We start from the raw sequence: 25,922 nt of genomic DNA, 5'->3' as shown, positions 1-25,922 counted from the left end.
AGGAGTATGAGCAAACCTCTCAGCAGCTGCTGCCACCTGATTCCCCTTCTTCTTTGCAGAGCGTGTTGCTTGGGATCCCGCATTCTCCTGGTGTGACTGCTCCTCTCCTTTCTTTCTTGTCATAGCCGGTCTCCTGCAGTTGACCGGCCAGGCTAGATTCTTAACAGCAGGAGTACACACTCAGTGGTCCCCTCATCTCCCACCAGCCTCTGGCCACCACACTGCACTCCTCCGGTTAGCTCCAGAAAGCCACCCCTCGCCGTGCACACTGTTCTGCACATGTCCACCTGCTTCTCACGAGATTTTGCGCCGTCCATGACTGCATGGGGAGCCGCTCGTAAGTCTCTCCTCGTTATGCCTCGGGGAGTGGGCGGTTATCCACAGACCCGTCTCACCCATCTAGCCTGCCACCTCCGTTCACGGCACATGGCGTACCAAGTGCTCAAAGCGGGGGCTCAAACCCCCCTGGGTGAAACAGGGTGATAAGACAGGACGGAGCGGGGAGAGACCACTTACTCCAACATCCGGTCACGCCCCCAGACTTGTGCATTCTAGTCTAGCCTGGCTTGGAAGGATTTACCCCCTTCCTGACCAGAACACTTTTTGCGATATGGCACTGCATCGCTTTAACTGACAATTGTGCGGTCGTGCGATATTGCACCCAAATAAAATTGATGTCCTTTTTTTCCCAGAAATAGAGCTTTCTTTTGGTGGTATTTGATCAGCTCTGCCGTTTTAATTTTTTGCACTATAAACAAAAAAAAGCGACAATTTAAAAAAAAAGGAATATTTTTTACTTTTTGTTATAATAAATATCCCAAAAAATATCTAAAAAAACTAATTTCTTTCTCAGTTTAGGCTGATATGTATTCTTCTACATATTTTTGGTAAAAAAAATTGCAATACGCGTATATTGATTGTTTCGCACAAAAGTTATAGCTATTGCAAAATAGGTGATAGATTTATGGCATTTTTATTATTCATTTTTTTCATTAGTAATGGCAGCGATCTGCGATTTTTATCATGACTGTGACATTATGGCGGACACATCGGACACCTTTGACACTATTTTGGGACCATTGTCATTTATACAGCAATCAGTGCTATAAAAATGCACTGATTACTGTGTAAATGACACTGGCAGGGAAAGGGTTAAACACTAGGGGGCGATCAAGGGGTTAAGTGTGTCCTAGGGAGTGATTCTAATTGTAGGGGGATTGTCTCACTAGAACATGACAGAGATCACTGCTCCCAATGACAGGGAGGAGTAGATCTCTGTCATGTTGCTAGGCAGAACAGGGAAATGCCTTGTATACATCACCCTGTTCTGCAGCTCCGTGACACGATAGCGGGCACACTCACGAAGTATGCGTTAGGCTCGCGCACACCATGCTGGCGGTGCTCTCGAGCCCACTATGCCGCGACTTAAAGGGGATGTACCTGTATGCCCATTTGCCCAGCCGTGCCATTGTGCCGACGTATATCGTCGGGCGGTAGTCGGCAAGGGGTTAAAGGGCATCACACTAATCAGATCAGCTGCCATAGCCACAAAAGGCTTGATGGGACCATGATTTTTTTTTTTCAAAACGGACAGTTAGTCCAATCTGAAGATCCTCTACCCAAAAACATATTGTTCAAAGTAACTATTAAAACAATCCCTAAATACAATGTTCCTCCAACAATTAACACTAAACTTGTTCCTAAACACTTAACCCCCAATTAACCCTAACCATAAAATTACAATAACCACTAAATGAAACCCTTAACACCTAACCCCTCAAACCATTGTTCTGGTCTTGCACTGGCAGAGATGATTTTTTGCATTTTTTACATGCACGTTAGAATTCACATTTTAGGCCTGAAGACTGGTTGAAAATACCCAAACATTACATTTTTTTCCGAAAGCAGAGTCCTTGGAGAATGTTGGTAGTTCCAATTTTTAATGTCACATAATATTAATACAATGGTTTATGAAATGCATATTTTCTGTAAAAAAAACACATAAGGTAATTTTATTGCACATAAATGCAAAATATTACTTATTTTTTATAAAATGTAAAATATGAGGCTCTGACAAAAAAATATACAGTGTATCAAATATAAAAAAAAAGAAAAACTAAGCGCCAAGTGGAATATAAGTGAAAAAAATGTATACATAAATTATTACATAGTGAGCTGCTCCCCAAGTTGAGCAAAAAAATTGGTCAATTTATATGTATGTATGTAGTGGGTGCTAGTATTAGCAAAGAAAAACAAAGAAAAGTGACTAGGTCTAAATGTAAAAAACTTTTCGCAGGCAAAAAAATATGGTGAAAAATAAAATAAAAAATATATCACGCATGAAAAACATGATGGTAGTAAAGAGGAACAGAAATTTTAGGAGCAAGGACCCCAACTCCAAGCTCTCCAAGGTAAGGTGCAAGCGGACTATCACGGTATAAGTGAGAAGGGATAAACTTCTCAGCGAAGCCGCTCCTCCTATCCAATTTCCTTCCGTTGCAGAACAGTTCCGGTACCTCTGGAGCCCACCAGTCTCTAGTGACAGCACTCCACCCTCAGCATCTCAGTAGGATCCACCCTCCCTCCTCCAGCACTCTGCAGTGATCTCAGTGAGTGTGCTCTCCCTAGTGCTGCCACGGCCACCAAGTGAGCTCAGAGGTGGAGGTGGAGCCACCTCTACTGCCTTCTGCTGTTCCTGATCTGTGGAGTGGGAAGAGCGATGACTGCCCCACCTTGGAGATCCCTCCAGTAGTTACAGTAGTTCTTTCCAGGATGTGTATGGGGAATGTGCCATTCGAATTTGCTGTTGAACCTTTGCATCATATGATTACATCGCTTGTTTTCATATTTTTCTGGTAAGCAGATTGACAGCACGTGGGTGTGGTGTGTTTTTCATTTGCACACTGAAGTTTGGTGGAGGCTTTACGTCATCTCTACTCTGCATTGTTTTTTATGGACTATCATATTTACTTGCTATTTTTTTTTATTTAAGCGCTGCATTTTGATCTTTTATATTTGTGTTTGATGATATCAACAAACTATGTTGGCTGCTTACAATATTCTTTTTAGTTAGCGCAGATATTTGTTTACCTTCTTTTTTTTTTGTTATTTACTAAAGGCAAATCCACTTTGCACTACAAGTGCAGTTTCACTGCACTTGTAGTGCAAAGTGGATTTGCCTTTAGTAAATAACACCCAACAGTACTTTATAATTTTACACAATCCTGCCATTTTCATGACTCCCCAAATTTCGGTCATGGTGCTGAAAATGATGAATATTTTTGTCAGTAATGCATTACATACATTAACAACAAAAACAAGGTGTGTGTGTAGCAGACCCACAACATAATAATAATAGTTAGCTGAAGAAGAGATTGCCACCTCATGTCTCAAAGAAATTTTGTTTGCACTGTTGAAGAAAAAGGCCAAAAAAATACCATTAAAAGATAACTGAGGCGACAGCTAAAAGAAAGCCAAGCAGTAAATCAAAGCAAATATTTGTTCAGTTTCAAATATATTTTTATTTAAAAAATGTCTCAGACATTGTCTGGCATATTGATGCCCCCCCTACCTGCAAAGTATTCAAGGTATCTTAAACGGACCTCGCAGGCAATCTGGGGGGGCAAGCCAGGACGGCCAGTTTCCAGCGCTGTCAGGGTTGGTTCATTCAGAATTCCGGCCTCAGGCCCAACTGAGCCAGCATAGTTCACAGAATTTCTCCTTAAAAAATTGTGGAGAACACAGCAAGACAGGATGATGTGATTGAGTTTATATTCCGCCATGTGTATGGGTGTAAGAAAGAGGCGGAACCGGCTGGCCATTATTCCAAATGTGTTCTCCACCACTCTTCTGGCTCTGGCCAGCCGGTAATTAAAAACCCTCTGGTCTGGGGTGAGGGTCCCCATAGGGAATGGCATAAGATGTTCCCCCAGTGCAAACGCTTCATCCGTAACGAAGACGAATGGGAGTCCTTCCGCATTGTCTTCAGGAGGTGGCAAGCCCAAACTGCCATTCTGGAGATACCTGTAGAACTCGGTCTGGGCGATGACTCCACCATCCGACATCCGCCCATTCTTCCCCACGTCCACATAGAGGAACTCGTAAGTAGCCAACACCACCGCCAACACCACGCCAACATCACAATACTATTGAACCCCTTGTAGTTGTCATAGTATGACCCCGAGTTGGGGGGTGGGATGATGTGGACGTGTTTCCCATCAAGTGCCCCTCCACAGTTGGGAAAGTCCCACCGCTGGGCAAAGTGGGAGGCCACAGTCTGCCATTCCTGTGGCGTGAAAGGAAACTCTTGAGTCAAACAAGACAAAAAAATAATTGTAATTTTGCACATAAACATTGAAAGCAGATTAGACACAAACATTTTATTTAAAGACAAAAGTATAAGGTCCACCTATCAGATTCCTCACCCCCTCTGATGGCCCATTGTAAACATTTTAGGGGGGGAGATGTTTTGGACAGGTAACCCTCTCCACTTCATTGAGAGATAAATGCATAAATAATGTGTGTTACTTTGGCCAGCCCCTCCTTGCTTACAGTATTGGCAGCCCACTGGACAGGTAAGAAGTGTCATAATACAAATATATAAATACACACTGTCCAAATTGGAGAACATTTTTACATTCTGCAATTACCTATCAAGATAATAATAGGATACAAAAACTTTAAACAGCATTTGAAAGTATTCAGGCAGGCCCTTACAATACATGCTTTGGGGAATTCATCCATAAATATGACCACAAAAGAGGTAGGTATAGTGCGTATGGGTTTGCAAAGTCAGCAGATAGAGGATTGGTATCAGCTGAGTTAGCGGTTGGGGGGGAGGGGGGTTCCAAATTTTTTTGGGACCCCAAAAAAAAGCCTCTGGCACTCTGCATGAATTTAAGGACACAAATAACATTTGTACACATTTTAGGGGGTGTTTAGGGTAAAGCACTACTATGGAGCTGACAAAATACATTGTTAAGTGACTAGGCGAGGTGAATATGGGCCCATCATAGCATGCTGGGGAGGTAAGTGAAGGTAAATATGCATGAAGGACAAAAAACAAACTTTAAAAACTTCCAGCACGCATGAGAACAAAGGGGACATTCACAGGATATTACAGTCCTTGTAATTAGGGAATAATGAAAGAAATACAATATATTAGCAAACATTAAATACATAGAATGTGATGTTAGAGGAGAAATCTTACCTTAATATAGTCCTTCTGCAGGACCTGGATGATGGCAGAACAGGTCTCTGGGATAATGATCCCCAGAGCCTAGGGGGAGATGCCTGTCGAGAACTTGAGGTACTGCAGGCTTCTCCCCGTCGCCAAGTACCGCAACGTGGTGACTAGCCTCTGCTCCAGAGTGATGGCTTGCCGCATGCAGGTATCCTGCCTGCTGATATGAGGGGTCAGCAAAGCCAACAAATGGTGAAAAATGGGGGTCCGTCATCCGGAGAAGGTTCCTGAAATCATCAGGATTATTCTCACGGATCTCACGGAGCAAAGGCATGTGACAGAATTGGTCACGCTGGAGCAACCAATTCTTGGTCCATGAACTCCTCCTCACCATGTTCATGGACTGGGCTTGTGTCAAAGTAAAAACCCCAACACCAAGCCCCCGCACAGCACAAACTCTACAATGAGTACGTACACGCAACATGGCTTCAAAACGGTCGGCTGGTCAGAACAGAGTAACAGAACGCACTGAAGAACAGCAAGGCCTGTGAAGAGCGACCTGAAAATCAGCAATGAGGGGACAAGAACGCACTGAATAATCAAATACGAACTCACTGCACGCACTGAAGACCAGATACAACCCCACAAGCACAAACTGAATATCAGAAAAACGATCTGAAAACCACGAGTCTGAAAAGCGCGAATCGTCTCTCACCAAACTTTTATTAACACGAGATTAGCAAAAGGAGCCCAAAGGGTGGTGCGCTTGGTATTGAACTGCCCTTTTATAGTCCCATCTTACTTGTTGTACGTCACCACGTTTTTGATGTTCGGAAATTCCGACAACTTTGTGCGACTGTGTGTATGCAAGACAAGTTTGAGCCAACATCTGTCAGAAAAAATCCGATGGATTTTGTTGTCGGAATGTGTGATCAATGTCCGATCGTCTGTACAGGGCATAAGTCTCTCAAAGACTTCAACCAATACAAATCTGCCCTCCAAAAATACTATTCTTTCCTCCACACTACCAAGCAGACCTATTTTACAACTCTAATTAACACCTTCTCATCCAGTCCCCGTAAACTCTTCTCTACTTTCAACTCTCTACTTCGTCCTCCACCGCCTGCACCCACTGACTCACTCACTGCCCAGGAGATTGTTAATCACTTCAAAAACAAGATTGATACAATCTGTAATGAAATCTCCACTCTATAGCTATCTCCCCCGGATAAGACCCCATGTCAACAGGTACAATTGACACTCCCCTTATTTAAGTCTGCTACTACAGACAAAGTTGCTAAACTCCTTTCTAACGCCCACCTAACCACTTGTCCCCTGGACCCTATTCCCTCTCAAATGCTACGGTCGCCCTCTGACCCTATCCTACACTCTCTGACCCACATCTTCAATCTCTCCTTCATCTCTGGTATCTTCCCCAATGCTCTAAAATATGCGTTAGTCACCCCCATACTTAAAAAGCCGTCCTTGGACCCTACCAATCTTAACAACCTACGTCCTATCTCCTCGCTCCCCTTTTCCTCTAAACTCCTTGAACGCCCGGTTTACAACCAACTGAGTGACCACCTCATTAAGAATAACCTTCTTGATCCCCTTCAATCTGGATTTTGCCCTCAACACTCCACAGAAGTTGCTCTTTTAAAACTCACAAATGACCTACTAACTGCAAAAATCAACGGACACTATTCTGTACTCTTACTTCTGGACCTTTCAGCTGCCTTTGACACGGTTGACCACCCCCGTCTCCTCAAAAAACTTTACTCCCGCTTGGTCTCCGTGACTGTGCTCTTCAGTGGCTCTCATCCTACCTATCCCAATGCACCTTCAGTGTCACTTACAATTCTACTTCCTCCACTCTCCTTCCCTTCTCCATTGGGGTCCCCCAAGGTTCTGTTCTTGTACCTCTTTTATTTTCAATCTACACCTCTTCCCTGGGTCAATATTATTTCTAGGCTGACAACACCCAAATCTCCACCCCTCAACTCACTCCATCAGTCTCTTCACGCATCACTAACTTACTAACAGACATATCTGTATGGATGTCGCACCACCTCCTCAAACTTAACTTGTCCAAAACCGAGCTTAAAATATTTCCTCCCCCACGTGCCTCTTCCCCTGACTTATCTGTCAAGAGCAATGGCACAACCATCCACCCATCCCCACATGTCAGCGTGCTAGGTGTTATCCAGGACTCTGAACTCTACTTTTGGCCCCACTTCCAATCACTTTCCAAAGCTTGCCGCCTCAACCTCCACAACATCTCTAAACCACGTCTCTTTCTAACCAATGAAACCACAAAGCTCCTGATTCACTCCCTGGCTATCTCTCGCCTTGACTACTTCAACTCCCTCCTCATTGGCTTACCTTCAAATAGACTATCTCCCTTCAGTCCATCATGAATGCTGCTGCCAGACTCATCCACCTTACAAACCGCTCAGTGTCTGCTACCCCTCTCTGCAAATCCCTCCATTGGTTTCCACTCACCCAACAAATTAAATTCAAAATACTAACAATAAATTACAAAGCCTTCCACAACTCTGCCCCCAGCTACATCACTAGCCTAGTCTCAAAATACCAGCCTAATCTCCCTCTTCATTCCTCCCAAGACCACCTGCTCTCTAGCTCCCTCATCACCTCCTCCCATATCTGCCTCCAGGACTTCTCCCAAGCCTCGCCCATCCCCTGGAATCCCCTACCCCAATCTGTCAGACTGTCTCCAAATGTATCCACTTTTAGGCAATCCCTGAAAACTTTCCTCTTCAGAGAATCCTATCCTGCCTCCATCTAACAACTGCATTATTTTCTCCAATAGCTCATCTCTCACAGCTATTACCCTTTTGTATAACTTGACCCTCCCTCCTATATTGTAAGCTCTAACGAGCAGTGCCCTCTGATTCCCCCCTGTGTTGAATTGTATTGTAATTGTACTGTCTGTCCTAATGTAAAGTGCTGCGCAAACTGTCAGCGCTATATAAATCCTGTATAGTAATAATAATAATCTGTACATTGGATGATAATAAGCCGTATGCTCCATAGAGTTGGGCTTTATGGCAGAATGGCCAGAAGAAAGCCATTACTTTCAGCAAAAAACAAAATGGCACATTTTGAGTTTGCGATAAGGCATGTGGGAGACTCCCAAAATGTATGAAGGAAGGTGCTCTGATCTGATGAGACTAAAATTTTACTTTTTGGCCATCAAAGAAAACGCTATGTCTGGTGCAAACCCAACACATCACATCACCCAAAGAACATCATCTCCACATTGAAACATGGTGGTGGCAGCATCATTGTCACGGACTAATACTCACCGAGGCCGAGATGCCGAGAGCAGCTCGCCCTTACGACCACGCGCACCCAGACCCCTGAAGTGGGTACAGAGAGCTGGGGGCACGCGGAGGCACGGGCTTCCGGGAGGTAGGAGGTCCAGATATAGGAAGCGGGTGCTCTGGGATCTGTAGGAGGGACCAGAGATAAGGACTGAGTATAGGCAGAGGCAGGACTGTAATTATGAGCAGGGGTCAGATGTGTAGCAGGCAGATTAAACAGTAGGAAGTCCGTTAATGCAGGCAGAGGTCAGGGTATCAGACAATCGGGTGGAGACAAGTCCGTTACACAGGCAGAGGTCAGGGTATCAGGCAATCCAGTAGAGTAGTGGTTAACAAGCCAAGGTTCAGTACACAGAGACAAGCAGATAATGGGGCAATCCAGCAGAGTAGTGGTTAACAAGCCAAGGTTCAGTACACAGAGACAAGCAGATAATGGGGTAATCCAGCAGAGTAGTGGTTAACAAGCCAAGGTTCAGTACACAGAGACAGGCAGATAGTGGGGCAATCCGTTAGAGTAGTGGTTCAACAAGCCAGGGTTCAGTACACAGAGACAGGCAGAGATCAGGGTATCACAGGCACAGGGAATCAGGGAGAGCTGACGACGAACCAGCAACCCGACTGGGCGCTGGAGCCGTCAGAAATAGTCTCCCTGCCCGGCGAGCGCGTCAGTGTGATGCGCTACCGGGCACCCGCACGGGCGACGGCGCGCACACGGGGACCGCCGTGCACCCGCGCGCGCCGCACCATCAGGCCGCGGACGGGTGTGCGGCGAAGCGCCAGTCCCCCACGCATGCGCACCGGAGCCCGGCGAGCGGAGACGCTCCCTGGCTCCTGACAGTGCCCCCTCCTAAGGGCGGACACTGGACGCCTAGGCTAGCCATCAATTCCCGATGATCTTGGTGGAAAGTTTGGATTAGCCGTGGAACATGCAGGTTCCTAGAGTGTTCCCAAGAATTATCTTCAGGTGGGTAACCCTTCCACTGAATCAGATACTGTAGCTGCCTGCCCTTCTTCCTACAGCTCAGAATGGACTCCACTTCGAACTCATTCTCGCCATCGATTCTGACTGGCGGAGGAGGAGGCTCTCTTCTTCCCGGAAAAGGGCTAGGCACCACAGGCTTCAACAATGACACGTGGAAAACAGGATGGATCCGATATGTCTTGGGGAGTGCTAGTTCAACAGCCACAGGGTTAATGATCCTCTTGACTTGGAAAGGACCAATGAACTTGGGTCCAAGTTTTCGAGATGGCAATGGTAATCTAAGATTAATGGTGGACAACCAGACCTCTTCTCCGAAGTCAAACTTTGGATTCGCCTTTCTCCCCCGATCATACTGTTTCTTGTAGTCTTCCTGCGCCTTGTGTAACATATCTTGGATCTTCTGGAAGTTGAATTGCAACGAGGTTATCCTGTCCTGAACTGCGGGGACTGTCATTTCGGGAATGTCATTAGCAAAGGACGTGGGATGGAACCCACAATTTGCCCAGAAGGGTGTCTGGTTGGTAGAGGCATGAATTGAATTATTGTATGCAAATTCAGCATAGGGAAGAAGACTCGCCCAATCATCCTGAGAACCTGAGCAAAAGCAACGGAGGTATTGCTCTAACGTTTGGTTTGTCCTCTCCGTTTGACCGTTGCTTTGGGGGTGATAAGCTGAAGAGAGACAAACGTTGATGCCCAGGGACTTGCAGAGTTCCCTCCAGAATTTGGACGTAAATTGTACGCCCCTATCCGACACAATGCTTCTTGGTATACCATGGAGCCTCACGACCTCTTTTAGGAAGACATTGGCTGTGTCTACGGCAGATGGAGTGCCCCTCATGGGCAAGAAATGGGCCATCTTAGAGAAGCGATCGACAATGACAAGGATGGTAGAAAAATTTTCCGAGGTAGGTAGGTCGACAATAAAATCCATGGACACATCAGCCCATGGCCGTTCCGGGATGGGCAAAGGTTTGAGCAGGCCCCAGGACCTAGTGTTTTGGCCCTTGTTCCGCTGGCACAGAGAACAGGACGCCACATACTCTTTACAATCCCGCCTCCATCCTGGCCACCAGAAAGAACAAGAAAGTAGTTCAGACGTTTTCTTACTCCCGAAGTGTCCTGCCATCTTATGGCCATGACACATCTTAAGGGCTAAGGACCGAGTCCCTTGTGGAACGAATATTTTTCCTTTAATCCAAAAAAGGTCCTCATATTTTCTCAAGGAGTGCACTACTGGTTCTGTGCACGAGCTAGATGAGGATCTAATGGATGACATTAAATCCGCCTGAGTTAGTCCAAGAAAGTTTTGTGGAGAGAGGATCGTACTTGGCGTTGACGTTTGAGAGTCTGCAGAGAACATCCGAGAGAGAGCATCGGCTTTCCCATTCTTTGCTCCAGGTCTGTAGGCTATATGAAAGTTGAAACGGGAAAAGAAGAGGGCCCAGCAGGCTTGGCAGGGTTTTAGTCGTTATCTGTTCGGAGGTACTCTAGATTCTTGTGATCCGTAAAGATCATGACCGGGTGTATTGCACCCTCCAGCAAATACCTCCACTCCTCTAAAGCGAACTTTATAGCCAACAGCTCCCTGTCACCCACATCATAGTTGAGTTCCGGTAGACTGAGTTTCCTAGAGGCGAAAGCTACCGGATGCAGAATGGCCTTAGGTCCCTGTCTCTGGGAGAGAATTGCTCCAGTTGCGATCTCCGATGCGTCTACCTCTAATACGAAGGGTTGAGTCGGGTCAGGATGACAGAGAACTTTAGGGGGGTGAATAGTTATGCACTTTTTCTGTTATTTTGTCCTATTTGTTGTTTGCTTCGCAGTATAAAAAAAATCTTCAAAGTTGTGGGTATGTTCTGTAAATTAAATTATGCAAATCCTCAAACAATCTATGTTAATTCCAGGTTGTGAGGCAACAAAACACGAAAAATGCCAAAATGCTTTTGCAAGGCACTGTATGGTGTTAAACTTGCAGTAACGCAATGAAATATACAGCGTTAAACTTGCAGTAACGCATAGAACTATATGGCTTTAAACTTGCAGTAACACACAGAACTATATGGCATTAAACTTGCAGTAATGCAATGAAATATATGGCATTAAACTTGCAGTAACACAATGAAATATACAGTGTTAAACTTGCAGTAATGCACAGAACTATATGGTGTTAAACTTGTAGAAACGCAATGAAATATTTGGTGTTAAACTTGCAGTAACGCAATGAAATATACAGCATTAAACTTGCAGTAACGCACAGAACTATATGGCATTAAACTTGCAGCAATGTACAGAACTATATGGCGTTAAACTTGCAGTAATGCACAGAACTATATGGCGTTAAACTTGCAGTAATGCACAGAAATATATTGCATTAAACTTGCAGTAATGCAATGAAATATAAAGCATTAAACTTGCAGAAATGCACAGAACTATATGGTGTTAAACTTGCAGTAATGCAATAAAATATATGGCGTTAAGCTTGCAGTAATGCACAGAACTATATAGCGTTAAACTTGCAGTAACGCACAGAAAAAAACTGTGTTAAACGGTCACTACACTTACACTGACTGAACTATCCCTATATTTACACTATGTAAAGATGAATGGTGGTCACACTACACTTATAATGACAGGAACTATCCCTACATTGATACTAATGTAAAGCTGAATGGTCACACTACACTCACAATGACTGAACTATCCTTACATTGACACTAATGTAAAGATGAATGGTGGTCGCACTACACTCACATTGACTGAACTATCCCTACATTCACACTAATGTAAAGATGAATGGTTGCACTACACTCACATTGAACTATCCCTAGATCCACACTAAACTGATATTCTACTGACAATAGAATCAGAATAGTACACTATAGCACACTAACTGTCTAATAGCACTGAACAAAGCCCTGTTCTATCTCTCGCCACGCCACTATCACACTACAAATAGCCTCTATAGAAAGAATACTTTTATAGTGTGGGGCGGGATTAAGAGCAATGAACCATGATCGCATACAGTCATCATGACAACATCCAATCATGGCTCTGACAGTGCTCTGTGCCCTGATTGGATGAAGCTTTCACTGCTTCAGCCAATCAGGGCTTTCAATGCACTGTGCAGAGGCGCAGTGCATTGTGGTCATTCGGTGGGCTGAACAAACGGTCAAACGATCCTATAATTTGGTTGTTCAGAGAACTTCTGAGCTGACAATGTTTGGCCTGAACGCATGCTCAGGCTGAACCATTTGCCCATCCTTAACAGCATTCATGTCTAAACCACTGGAAACAAAAGTGAGTATACCCCTAGGTGAAAATGTTCAAATTGGGCCATATTAGCCATTTTCCCTCCCCGGTGTCATGTGACTCGTTAGTGTTACAAGGTCTCAGGTGTGAATGGGGAGCAGGTGTGTTAAATTTGGTGTTATCACTCTCACTCTCTCATACTGGTCACTGGAAGTTCATCATGGCACTTCATGGCAAAGAACTCTCTGAGGATCTGAAAAAAAGAATTGTTGCTCTACATAAAGATGGCCTAGGCTATAAGAAGATCGCCAAGACCTTGAAACTGAGCTGCAGCATGGTGGCCAAGACCATACAGTGGTTTAACAGGACAGGTTCCATGCAGAACAGGCCTTGCTATGGTCGACCAAAGAAGTTGAGTGCATGTGCTCAACGTAGAGGTTGTCATTGGGAAATAGATGTATGAGTGCTGCCAGCATTGCTGCAGACTCGGGTTGAAAGGGTGGGGGGTCAGCCTGTCAGTGCTCAGGCCATATGTTGCACACTACATCACATTTGTCTGCATAGCTGTCATCCCAGAAGGAAGCCTCTTTTAATGGTGTTGCACAAGAAAGCCCGCAAACAGTTTGCTGAAGACAAGCAGACTAAGGACATGGATTACTGGAACCATGTCCTGTGGTCTGATGAGACCAAGATAAACTTATTTGGTTCAGATGGTGTCAAGCTTGTGTGGCAGCAACCAGGTGAAGAGTACAAAGACAAGTGTGTCTTGCCTACAGTCAAGCATGGTGGGGGGAGTGTCATGGTCTGGGGCTGCATAAGTGCTGCCAGCACTGGAGAGCTACTATTCATTGAGGAAACCATGAATGCCAACATGCACTGCGACATACTGAAGCAGAGCATGATCCCCTCCCTTCGAAGACTGGACCACAGGGCAGTATTCCAACATGATAACGACCCCAAACAGACCTCCAAGATGACCACTGCCTTGCTAAAGAAGCTGAGGGTAAAGGTGATGGACTGGCCAAGCATGTCTCCAGACCTAAACCCTATTGAGCATCTGTGGGGCATCCTCAAATGGAAGGTGGAGGAGCGCAGGGTCTCTGGTCGCATCCACCAGCCCTGTGATGTCGTCATGGAGTAGTGGAAGAGGACTCAAGTTGCAACCTGTGATGCTCTGATGAACTCCATGCCCAAGAGGGTTAAGGCAGTGCTGGAAAATAATGGTGGCCACACAAAATATTAACACTTTGGGCCCGATTTGTTCATTTTCACTTAGAGGTGTACTCACTTTTGTTGCCAGCGGTTTAAACATTAATGGTTGTGTATTGAGTTATTTTGAGGGGACAGCAAATTTACACTGTTATACAAGTTGTACACTCACTACTTTACATTGTAGCAAAGTGTTATTTCTTCAGTGTTGTCACATGAAAAGATATAATAAAATATTTACAAAAATGTAAGGGGTGTACGCACTTTTGTGAGATACTGTAAGCATTCAAAATAGTCACTTTTGATTTTTACAGTTCGGGTCCCATTTCAATGGGGTTCATTATTTTGGTTCCTAACTTTTGCGATGTTCAAAAGTTCTGCTTCAGACTGAACAGGGGGTCATTTGGCCCATCTGTAATCATAGGTTGATAGGACGCCAGCAGCTAGAAGGTTGTAATGGTGCACAATAAAAACCTGTGACTTTGTGTAACTTAAAGGCAGTCTTGATCCCTCCACTGGCTTGTATACAGTTTTTGGACAATTTTTAGGCATTGTGTCAAGGCACCCCTAAAGCAACTCGAAGGCACCGCATGGTGTTGGCGCACCCTGATGGAAAAAGGCTGCTCTATACATACAATTAATAATGAAAGATTTTTTGAAAGATTTCAATTTGTTGTTTGACGTGGGGTATTTATTTGTGGAGGAGTCCATAAAGTGGTTGTAGAAATTCTAAGGAAGCAAAGGAGGGAATTTTGTAAATCTTGAAATTTGGAGAATTTTACCTCATAGGATGCCCTTGAGGAATAAATACCTACACAGTGAATTTATTTTTGTGTCCATTTAGTTATAGGGAGATTCCTATGGGTTGCAATGGAGACACCCTTAGTTTTCTGTTCTGGGTTAGTACTGTGGAGTATTGGCAGTTTGGAATAGGCTTTCCTGAAAGATTATTATGCGCACTCTAGCCTTATGCATGGAGTATAGCATTTTTGTTTGTTGGATGGGATGTTCCCACAGCATTATAACAACAGAGTCTTAGTTCCAAAAGGGTGGGTAATCTCTTTGAATGTTTAGTCTACAACCGACTGAGCAACCACCTCATTGAGAATAACCTTCTTGATCCCCTTCAGTCTGGATTTCCCCACAACACTCCACAGAAAATAAATAAGGCCTCTGAAGTGAGTAATAAAGTAGGGATTGATAGGGACATGTACCATCATCCAGAAATATTTGAATAGAGAAATTTGGTAGCCTAGTCCCCAATTAGGCTGGCACAAGAACATGGGGGCAATTGGACTATCACGGTACAGTAAAAACAAGACATTTTTGAATAATATAACAGAGATACAAAAAAATATACAAAGATTTATTGATGCCAAAAAACAAATCATCATTTACAGATAAAAACATCGTAGCAGTACAGGTATGTCACCAGTGAAAGGATTGACCCCCGAAGGGGAGAATCACAGTAGGACAATAGATCACAGATGTCTTTTTCCTCGACTAGTTTTGCGGACAATAGCTGTCGGGAGGGTATCTATGATGGGATCAAAGAGATAATGTAAGAAGGATAAGAAGGGGAAAAGAGCAGGGATGCTTACCCATGTCCCGTCGGCCACCCAAGGATGGTCTCCCGCGGCAACTCGGGGGAGCCACAAATAATGATAACAGGAATCTGGATAAATGAGGTAAAGGTATGGATATGCTGATAACTTACTAAGCCATAATTGTGAGCCAGTGAAAAAGTAAAAGAGTGAAAGAAAAGGTGAAAATAAATGTGAGGTTCACATAAGAATAAAAGTGATAAAATATATGGTGAAGTGTGCACAATGTGCATTAAGCAACGTGAGGGAAATGTGAAGAAAACGTGAAAGAAACGTAAAAAAAATGAAAGAAGAAACATCAAATGGTGAGTAACACAAGTCAAATTAAGATATATGAATAAATAATGAAAATAAGTGAAGCACGGAGTATATTAATGTGGGGTACATGGAGGTAGGGAAGTGAAAAGGGTGGTGCATGGTGTGAGTAAGTATGATACTGAGCGGGAAAAAGGAGGAAAATAAGAGGGAAAAGAAAAGCAAGAGTAAGTGAAAAAGAAGTGAAGAAGGAAAAAGAAGGGTAGACAAAAAGACTACAAGAGGAAGAAGAAGAGAAAAGAGAAAGAGGACAGAAAGAACAGAGGAAGGAGAAGAGGAAGAGGAGGAAAAAAGACAGAAAAGAGAAAGTAGAAAACAGAAAGAAAGGGGAGTGGAGAACGATGCAATGGAAGTGGATAGGGAAAGCAGCATATACCTGATAATGATGTAAAAAAAAAAAAATATATATATATATATATATATATATATATATAAGGGGGTCCCGGGAGGGGCAAACACGCTGAGAGGGGTAATGCCAGTATGTAGCCACATAAAGCATAGGCAAAAGGTGGAGGCATAGTAGTGCTAGCCACCCATGCCAGAGTCACCTATAAGAAAAAAAAGGGGTATCTTAGTTAAACAAACGAGTGTCGGTGTCTAAGGGTAGGGGACACCGCAACGCGGCTATAGTAAAATAGTGTGGTTAAGATAGCTTACTGAAGGCTGACTTGAGGCAAGAAATCCCGGATAACCAATTCCAGAGCGTCAGTATACAGGCTGTTATTTGTAGCTCCCAACCATGCGACGTGGGAACACACGCTGATGAACGCCGGCCTGTGATGTCGCAGGGTCAGAGCTCCCGCATGGCGCCAGCCCTGCTCTTTTCCCCCTCTTATCCTTCTTAATACCTTTTTCAAGCATGATGTTGCATCACAAGCTTTTACTTTTTTGCCTTTCGACTACTACATTGTCTCTTTGATCCCATCATAGATACCCTCCCGATGAAGCGGCTATTGTCCACGAAACTAGTAGAGGAAAAAGACATCTGTGATCTATTGTCCTACTGTGATTCTCCTCTTCGGGGGTCAATCCTTTCACTGGTGACATATCTGTACCACTACGATGTTTTTATCTGTAAATGATGATTTGTTTTTTGGCATCAGTAAATCTTTTGTATATTTTTTATATGTATTGTTTTTACTGTACCATGATAGTCCAATTGCCCCCATGTTCTTGTGGAAGCCTAATTGGGGACTAGGCTACCAAATTTCTCTATTCACAACACTCCACAGAAACTGCCTTCCTAAAACTCACAAATGACTTACTAACAGCCAAAACCAACGGTCATTATTCCATACTCTTACTCTTGGACCTTTTTGCTGCCTTTGATACAGTTGACCACCCCCTCCTCCTTAAAAAACTCAATTTGTTTGGTCTCCATGGCTGCACTCTACGTTGGTTCTAATCTTACCTACATGGGTGGCTGCACTCTACATTGGTTTGAATCTTACCTATCTCATCGCACCTTCAGTGTCACTTACACCTCCATTTCCTCTTCTCCAACTCCTCTTACCGTTGGGGTCCCCCAAGTTTCTGTCCTTGGACCTCTACTATTCTCGATCTACACATCCTCCCTGGGTCAGCTGATGTCAGCCTCCCATGGCTTTCACTACTATTTATATGCTGATGACACTCAAATCTATCTCTCTGCACTCAGCTCACCCCATCAATCTCCTCACGCATCACTGATCTACTAACAGACATATCAGCCTGGATGTCAAACCACTTCCTCAAACTGAATCTATCTAAAACTGAGCTCTTAATATTTCCTCCCCCACATGCCTCCTCCCCTGACTTCTCTGTCAAGATCAATGGCTCATCTATCAGTCCGTCCCCACATGCCAGGATGCTAGGGGTAACCTTAGACTCTGAACTGTCCTTTCAGGCCCACATTCATATCCCTTTCCAAATCATGCCGCCTTATGCCGTGTACACACAGCTGGACTTTTGACAGACTGAACCACGTCAAACTTTTCAACGGACTTACGACAGAGTTCTGGCAGAGTTCCGCCGAAATGGACTTGCCTACACACGATCACACCAAAGTCCGACCGTCTAGTATGTGATGACATACACCAGGTCCAACGAGACTATAAAAAGGAAGTGTAATAGCTCGTGCGCCACCCTTTGGGCCCCTTCTGCTAATTTCGTGTTTACCTCGTGTTAGTAGAAGTTTGATGAGAGACGATTCGCGCTTTACAGACTCGTGTTTTTCAGATCGTTTAAGTGTTGTCCAGTTTGTGCTTGTAAGGTTTGTATCTGCTTTTCGGTGCATGTAGTGAGTTCGCATTGGTTTATTCAGTGTGTTCTTGTCCACTCATTGCTGGTTTTCAGCTCGCTCTTCACAGGCCTTGCTGTTCTTCAGTCCATTCTGTTAAGTTCGTTCTGACCAGCTGACCGTTTTGAAGCCATGTTGCGTGTACGTACTCGTCGTAGAGTTTGTGCTTTGCTTGGGCTTGGTGTTGGGATTATTCTTCAACCCAAGTCCAGTCCATGAACAGGGTGGGGAGGAGTTCATGGACGAAGAATTGGTTGCTCCAGCGTGACCAATTCTCTCACATGCCTTTGCTTCATGAGATCCGTGAGAATAATCCTGACGATTTTAGGAACTAGGACTATATTAAGGTAAGATTTATCTTTTAACATCACCTTTTTATTGTATTTAATTTTGCTAATGTATTGTATTTCTTTCCTCAATCCCTAATTACCATGATTGCAATATTCTGTGAATGTCCTCTTTGTTCTCATGCATGCTGGAAGCTTTTATTGCTCCTTTTTTGTCCTTCATGCATATTTGCCTTCACTAACCTCCCCAGCATGCTATGCTGGGCCCATATTCACCTAGTCTAGTCACTTAACAATGTATTTTGTCAGCTCCATTGTAGTGCTTTAGCCTAAACACCCGCTTAAAATGTGTCCAAATGGTCTGTTTGTCCTTAAATTAATTTATAAGCCCCCCCAAAATGTGTCCAAATGGTCTGTGTGTCCTTAAATTAATTTATAAGCCCCCCTCCCCCTAAAATGTCTCCAAATGGTCTGTGTATCCTTAAATTAATTTATAAGCTCCCCCAAAATGTGTCAAAATGGTCTGTGTGTCCTTAAATTAATTTATAAGCCCCACCTTAAATTTTATCAATGGGCCATCAGAGGGGGTGAGGAATCTGATAAGTGGACCTTAAATTTTAGTCTTTAAATAATACTTAAAATAAATGTTATACTGTTGTTGGGCAAGAATGTTTTTTGTGTAATGTGCTTGCAATGTTATGTGCAAAAGTACTTTTTTTTTTCTTGTTTGACTCCCCAGTTTCCTTCAACACCATAGGAATGGCAGACTGTGGCATCCCATTTTGCCACCTGTTGGGACTTTCCCAACTGTGGAGGGGCTATAGATGGGAAGCACGTCCACATCGTGTCACCACCCCATTCGGGGTCATACTATTTTAAATATAAGGGGTTTCATAGTATTGTGTTAATGGCGGTGGTGTCGACACAATATGAATTTCTGTATGTGGACGTGGGGAAGAATGGCCGGATGACGGATGGAGGAGTCTTCACCCAGACGGAGTTCTACCAGCGTCTCACAATGGTGGCCTGGAATTGCCACCTGATGTGGATAACTTGGAAGGACTCCCCTTTTTCTTCATTGCAGATGAAGCCTTCGGTCTGGGCGAGCACCTGATGAAGTCATTCCCCCAAAGGACCCTCACCCCAGAGAGGTGGGTTTTTAACTACCAGCTGGCAAGAGCGAGAAGAGTTGTGGAGAATGCCTTTGGGATAATGGCCAGCCGGTTCTGCCTGTTTCAGACAGCAATCCACATGGCAGACTACAAACTTAATCACATTGTCCTAGCATGCTGCATCCTGCACAATTTTTTACGCAAAAATTCAAGAAATTATCTTGCATCAGTTGGGCCTGAGGCTGGACTTACAGAGAATCCTCTGACGGGCCTGGATACTGGCCGTACTGGCTTGGCCCCCCAAAGCACTAGTGAAATTCGGGATAAATATGTTAATTTTTTTATGGGTAGGGGGGCCAATGCAATGCCAGACAATGTCTGTTTATGAATAAAAAATAACAATCAGATAAAATCTACAAATGTATTTATTGCTTGCCTTTCTTTTTGGCTCCTAGATTCTCCTAGTGCACTTGTAGTGCCAAGTGTATTTTGCTTTAGTAAATAAGCCCCATTGTCACTGTAAACATCAAATAACTTACAAAACTGTTATTGAGCATTGAAAGAAGAAGCCACACATTGTGGATTCGCAAACTTTTTAATCTGCGCACATTCACATGTGCGTTTATAAAAAAAATTTTGAAAATATATATATTTTTTTTAACAATATGTTTTTTTTGGTTTTAAAAAACTTTTCTTTGTTTTTGTTTTACAAACAGGCATAATTTGTTTTGGTATTTTTTTTACAAACAGGCATACTTTTTTTTTTTTTTTTTTTTTTTTTACAAACAGGTTTTTTTTTGTTATGTTTTGTTGTTGTTTTTTACAAACATGCATTTTTTTTTTTTTTTACAAACAGGCTTTTTTCCAAAATTTGGCTTTTAAATTTTTTTAGTCAAAAAGTCAAAGCCCAGAATGGGGTCAGCAAAAAAGGAAATGAAGAACATGATCAATGTTTTTTTTGGGAAAAAGTGATTAGATTCTCCCCAAAACATTGATCATGTTCTTCTGCTGCATATTGATCATGTTCTTCTGCTGCATATTGTCCAGCCGATTACGCATTAATGTCGATGGTATTGCGCATGGCATCAATATCCCCATTCCAGGCCATGATCTGGCCAATCAATCTTTGGGTGATGTCCGTTGTAAATGCTTCCCCTTCCACAACCAGCACATCACCTAAAATTGATGAAAAAAGATGTATTTAGAAATATGCAGGCATACATAGATTACCTGAAGCTGGGGTGTCAGACACTCACCTGGTGGGGTTCACATCTCACCCACTTTCTCCACCTCTCCTCCTCCACCTCTCCTTTCTGCACATCCTCAGGGGGGTGCTTGGAAATGTTTTCACCGCTTCCCCTTCCACAACCATAACATCACCTAAAATTCATGAAAAAACCTGTATTTAGAAATATGCAGGCATACATAGATTACCTGAAGCTGGGATTTCAGACACTCACCTGGTGGGGTGCCCATGTTGCCCACATCCTCGGGGGGGCTGGGGCTTAGTTGCCATTCAGGCTGTCGAGGTCGGGGGTTCCTGGGATCCTGGTGTCTGAGTCTTTTCTCCCCTATGAGAATTAAACAAAAGGTATACTTAGCACACAGATATTTGAGTCCAGAAATAGGAATATGAAACATTGCTTAGAAATGGTGTACAATTGTCTGTTTGGGAAGAGATCCAAGTTGAAGACATGATTAAAATTCCCTTTTAAACAAACTGCAATACTTACCTTTTTTGGTCAAGTTTCACAGATGGAGATACCTAAATTATCCCCTGGAGCCCCTGTGTGGGTTACCCTAAAAAATGTTCTCTGGTGTCCCACACTAGTGCTCCTGAGTTCAGATGTGTAAACAGCTGCTGAGTGTCCTCTCTTTTCATTCCACTGAATGAAGTTTGCTATTCATTCTAGTTTCAAAGACATCTAGACAACAACGTTATAAACTTCTTTTAATAAGACAAATTACCAAGACCAAAATGTTGTTTAAACCCTGTATCAACTAAATACACTGCATATATTTCAAACGATGTTTCCTACGAACGTTGTTTCCTACGAACGATTTGTGTGTACACGAACATGAAAGTAGCCATTTAAAACTGTACAACAGTAAAGAAAAGCACATGGAGCAGCATGCAAGTTAATAACCTGAATAGGAACACACAACAAGTACTTACTTTCTTGAAGAACTTTCTTTATTCTTCTGTACTGATCTGGCTCCCTCAATTTAAGGTTGGACCAGCGTTTCCTCAATTGGTCTTTAGCGTACCCCAAAATTCTGATGCAGGGTCTTCACTACTTTGGACATGATTTTGGCCTTGTGCAAATTTGCCTGGGTGTACGGTCCATGCTTCCCATCATAGTCATTCTTACGCAAGATGTACACCATCTCCACCATCTCTTCAAAGGCCATATTGGAGGCCTTAAATCTCTTCTTCCTGGATCAGGGCATTTCGGGTTCCAGGCTTTCCTCATTACTGGAAGAATTAACACACACCTGCTGTGTCTCCGCCATGTTTCTCCTACTGCGCACCGTAGAGAAAAGGGGTGGGGAATATTTGTGGAAAAAGAACGTCAGGGGCGGGAGACGCAGGCGGAGTTTCATGCATGCGCACTGTATATAAAGCTGACACGCAAGTGCCGTACATATGTACATTCTGTGCGTAGAGAAGGGGCAGTGAATATTCGTGAATAAGAACGTCAGGGGTGGGCGATGCAGGCGGAGTTTCACGCATGCGCACTGTATATAAAGCTGACGTGCAAGTGCCGTATGTGCACTGAGGAAATAGGAACGGAAGTTGCGAGCGACCGAAGGGAAGGTAATTTTTACAAATTTTCAAACATCAGTGGCCTATACTGCTTGTATATTGAGGCCTATATTGGGATAAGATTATGAGAGTTTAGGCTAACATTAGTGTTTTTGTCATGTGTATTGTCTTACAGAAAAAATGAATAACCCTTCCCTCCACCCCAGCAGAGGCTGATGAGGAACAACCTGGGCCTTCCATCCTGGAGGAACCGGATGCGCCCAGCTGGAGCCAGGTATATTATTTTTAGACATATTTAGTGTCCTAATATTAATGATGTTAAATAGATGTTATAATGTATTAACTATTAAGGATTTTATCCAAAAATGATGTATACATATCAATTGACAGTAGTGGTCAAAAATGTTTGTCACCAGCTTGAAAAAATGCTGGGGTCAGAATGATACTCTTTTATATGTATTAACATTAAATTTGCAAGTCATGAGCTGAAAATTGTGTGTGATTGATGAACCAAAAACTAAAACTATGTCTCTTTTCTATACACAGGATGAGCTCAGCCAGGAGGAAGTTCTGGAAAATCGCAGGCAGGAGGAGGCTGGGCCCAGTGACAGCCAGGAGGTGGGTGGGCCCAGTGTCAGCCAGGAGCTGGCCAGGCCCAGTTGGAGCCTCACCCAATCGCAGGTGCCTCCCCTCCGCATGCAAACAGAGGCCCAGGAAGGGGAAGGTGACACAGGAGACATCATGGCGCCTCATTAGAGAAGCTACAGAGGTCCTGAGGAGCCCACTCGAAGCTGAAGAGGCCTATGGATGCTATATAGCAACCAGGTTGTTCGAATGTGAGAGGGGCCAATGCCTCCTTTGTGAACAAATTATTAGTGATGCCCTTCACAAGGGGCTGAAGGGCGAGTTAACTGCCAACAGCAAAATATATGATCTCACCCATCCTCCTCCTTCTCCTCCTGCCACAAGTCCACCACCAGAGCCACAGCCTCCAAGGAAGGCGGCAAGGAAGGCTGCAGGGAAAGGCGCAGAGAAGGCTGCCGGGAAGGGTGCAGGGAAGGCTGCAGTGAAGAGAAGAACATGATGACTTGGGTTCAGTCTGGTCTGACAGAAGACGCAGGCTGGTGTAGTACCACAGCCTGGGGACATATACGTCATCTGCTGCTGGTCTTGATCTCTGGGATTCCTGGACCAGATTGTGCTCCCTATTATATGGACTCCTCAAGATCCCAATTTTCTTTTCCAAAGACTTGATGTGTGCCCTGGGGCAAAAGGCTTCACAAATTCCAAAAGTTTCTCTAGCGTTGCCTTCATCTTTATTTTGTTAACTAGAATAAATAGATATTTTATTTTCTGAAAATACTTGCCTATGTGTTTTTATTCAAATATATTTCTAAAAGACAATGTCAAATTAACAAGGGACACCAACCTCCTTGAGGTTAAAAAAAAACCAAAAATATAATGTTATTGTGTTATTTGCACACAAAAAAATAAAACATTAATAATGTTATTGTGTTAACTTGAAACACAAAAAAATAAAACATTATTAATGTTATTGTGTTAACTTGACACACAAAAAAATAAAACATTAATAATGTTATTGTGTTAACTTGACACACAAAAAAATAAAACATAAATAATGTTATTGTGTTAACTTGACAAAAAAATAAATAAATAAATATGGAGATCACTAGAAAATAATTTATAAGTAAGCATAAAAAAAAGATCTTGATGAAATCAAAAATAATAAAAGATGACTCAAAAAATAAATTTGTAAACATTATTATGGAGATCGGGCTTTTAAAAAATACAATATCATTAATGAGATCATGAGAAATAATCAAGAAATCTGTTTGTGTGAACATAAGCAGCAAAACAACTTTGTTCTTCTAGCATTATAAAGAAGACAACAATGCGCTGCATTAAACGATCACAGTATTTGCAGCGTGAGGAATGTGCTAGCTCCAATACGAACACTAGTTTTAAGAGACCAAGTGCTTCAGTCTCGTACTTGCTTCAGAGCATGCGTTGTTTTTTGTCCATCGGACCGGCATACCGGATTTCTCGATAGGAATGGGTCCGGTGGAGTTCCGGCGGAAAGATTCGAAACATGTTCCAAATCTAAAGTCCATCTGATTTTTGACCAAAAAAGTCCACTGCAGGTCCGATGAAGCCCACACACGGTCGGATTGTCCGATGGATTCGTCCCATCAGACCATTCCGGACGAAAAGTGCGCCAGTGTGTACACGGCATTAGCCTCCGCAACATTTCCAGAATACGCCCCTTTTTAACTAATGACACCACCAAGCTTCTAATTCATTCCCTGGTTATCTCTCGCCTCGACTACTGCAACTCCCTCCTCATTGGATTACCTTTACATAGACTATCCCCCCTTCAGTCCATAGTGAATGTCGCTGCAAGACTCATCCAACTTACCAACCATTCAGTGTCCTCCACCCCTCTCTGCCAATCCCTCCATTGGCTTCCACTCACCCAACAAATACAATTCAAAGTACTAACAATAATTTACAAAGCCATCCATAACTCTGCCCCCAGCTACATCACTAGCCAAGTCCCAAAATACCAACCAAGCCGCTCTCTTTGGTCATCCCAAGACCTCCTGCTCTCTAGCTCCCTTGTCATCTCCTCCCATGCTCGCCTCCAGGATTTCTCCAGAGCTTCTCCTATCCTTTGGAACTCCCTACCCCAATCTGTCTGACTGTCTCCTAATCTATCCATCTTTAGGCGATCCCTGAAAACCCATCTCTTCAAGGAAGCCTATCCTGCTTCTAATTAACACTGTTTTCCTTCCTCCATCAGCTCATTCCCCCACAGCTTTTACCTTTTGTATCAATTGACCCTTCCTTTTTAGACTGTAAGCTCTAACGAGCAGGGCCCTCTGATTCCTCTTGTACCAAATTGTAATGTAACTGTAATGTCTGCCCTCATGTTGTAAAGTGCTGCGCAAACTGTTGGCGCTATATAAAACCTGTATAATAATAATAATAATAATAATTAAAACCAAAATATGAATATGTGTTGTGTTAAGAAAAATCTACTACCTCATGGAGATTTACCTCATGATCCTTGGGAAGTATCGCTGCTATTAATTCAGTACGGATAAATTACATAAGTATCTTAAGTATAATACATGTAAAGTACAGTTTCTTATTACCTTGTACACTCAAATTGGCAATGTTGGGAGCTGGGTGCATGAGAAAAGGTATGTTGTATGAAAACTGTGTGCCTGTAAAGAGGGGTGTAGGTTAGGTGTCAGGTTCCAATGGATGACCCGACAAAGGCTATAGTAGGCATAACTGAGATTCAGGTGAAACATCCAGTTTCCAAGTACCCCCCTTCCAAAGTATGCAGGAAGAAAATTTTGTGTATATAAAGATCATAACAGGTAGTAAGTATTGCATAGATTGCATGTAAAGGGGGGGGGTTGTCTACTTAAAGGTGTCCATCACCTGGCTTCCCCAAAGAGGGGCCTTTCTAGGCAAAGATGTTGCTTGGATTCTGTAAAAAGGTTAAGGCCTAATGGGTGAGCCAGTGGTCTGTGCAGGTTGGATAAAGAGTCAGTTTATAG

This window comes from Aquarana catesbeiana, linkage group LG05, assembly GCF_042186555.1.
Source record: "Aquarana catesbeiana isolate 2022-GZ linkage group LG05, ASM4218655v1, whole genome shotgun sequence".
NCBI lineage: Eukaryota > Metazoa > Chordata > Amphibia > Anura > Ranidae > Aquarana > Aquarana catesbeiana.
Note: the sequence above shows the minus strand (reverse complement) of the source record.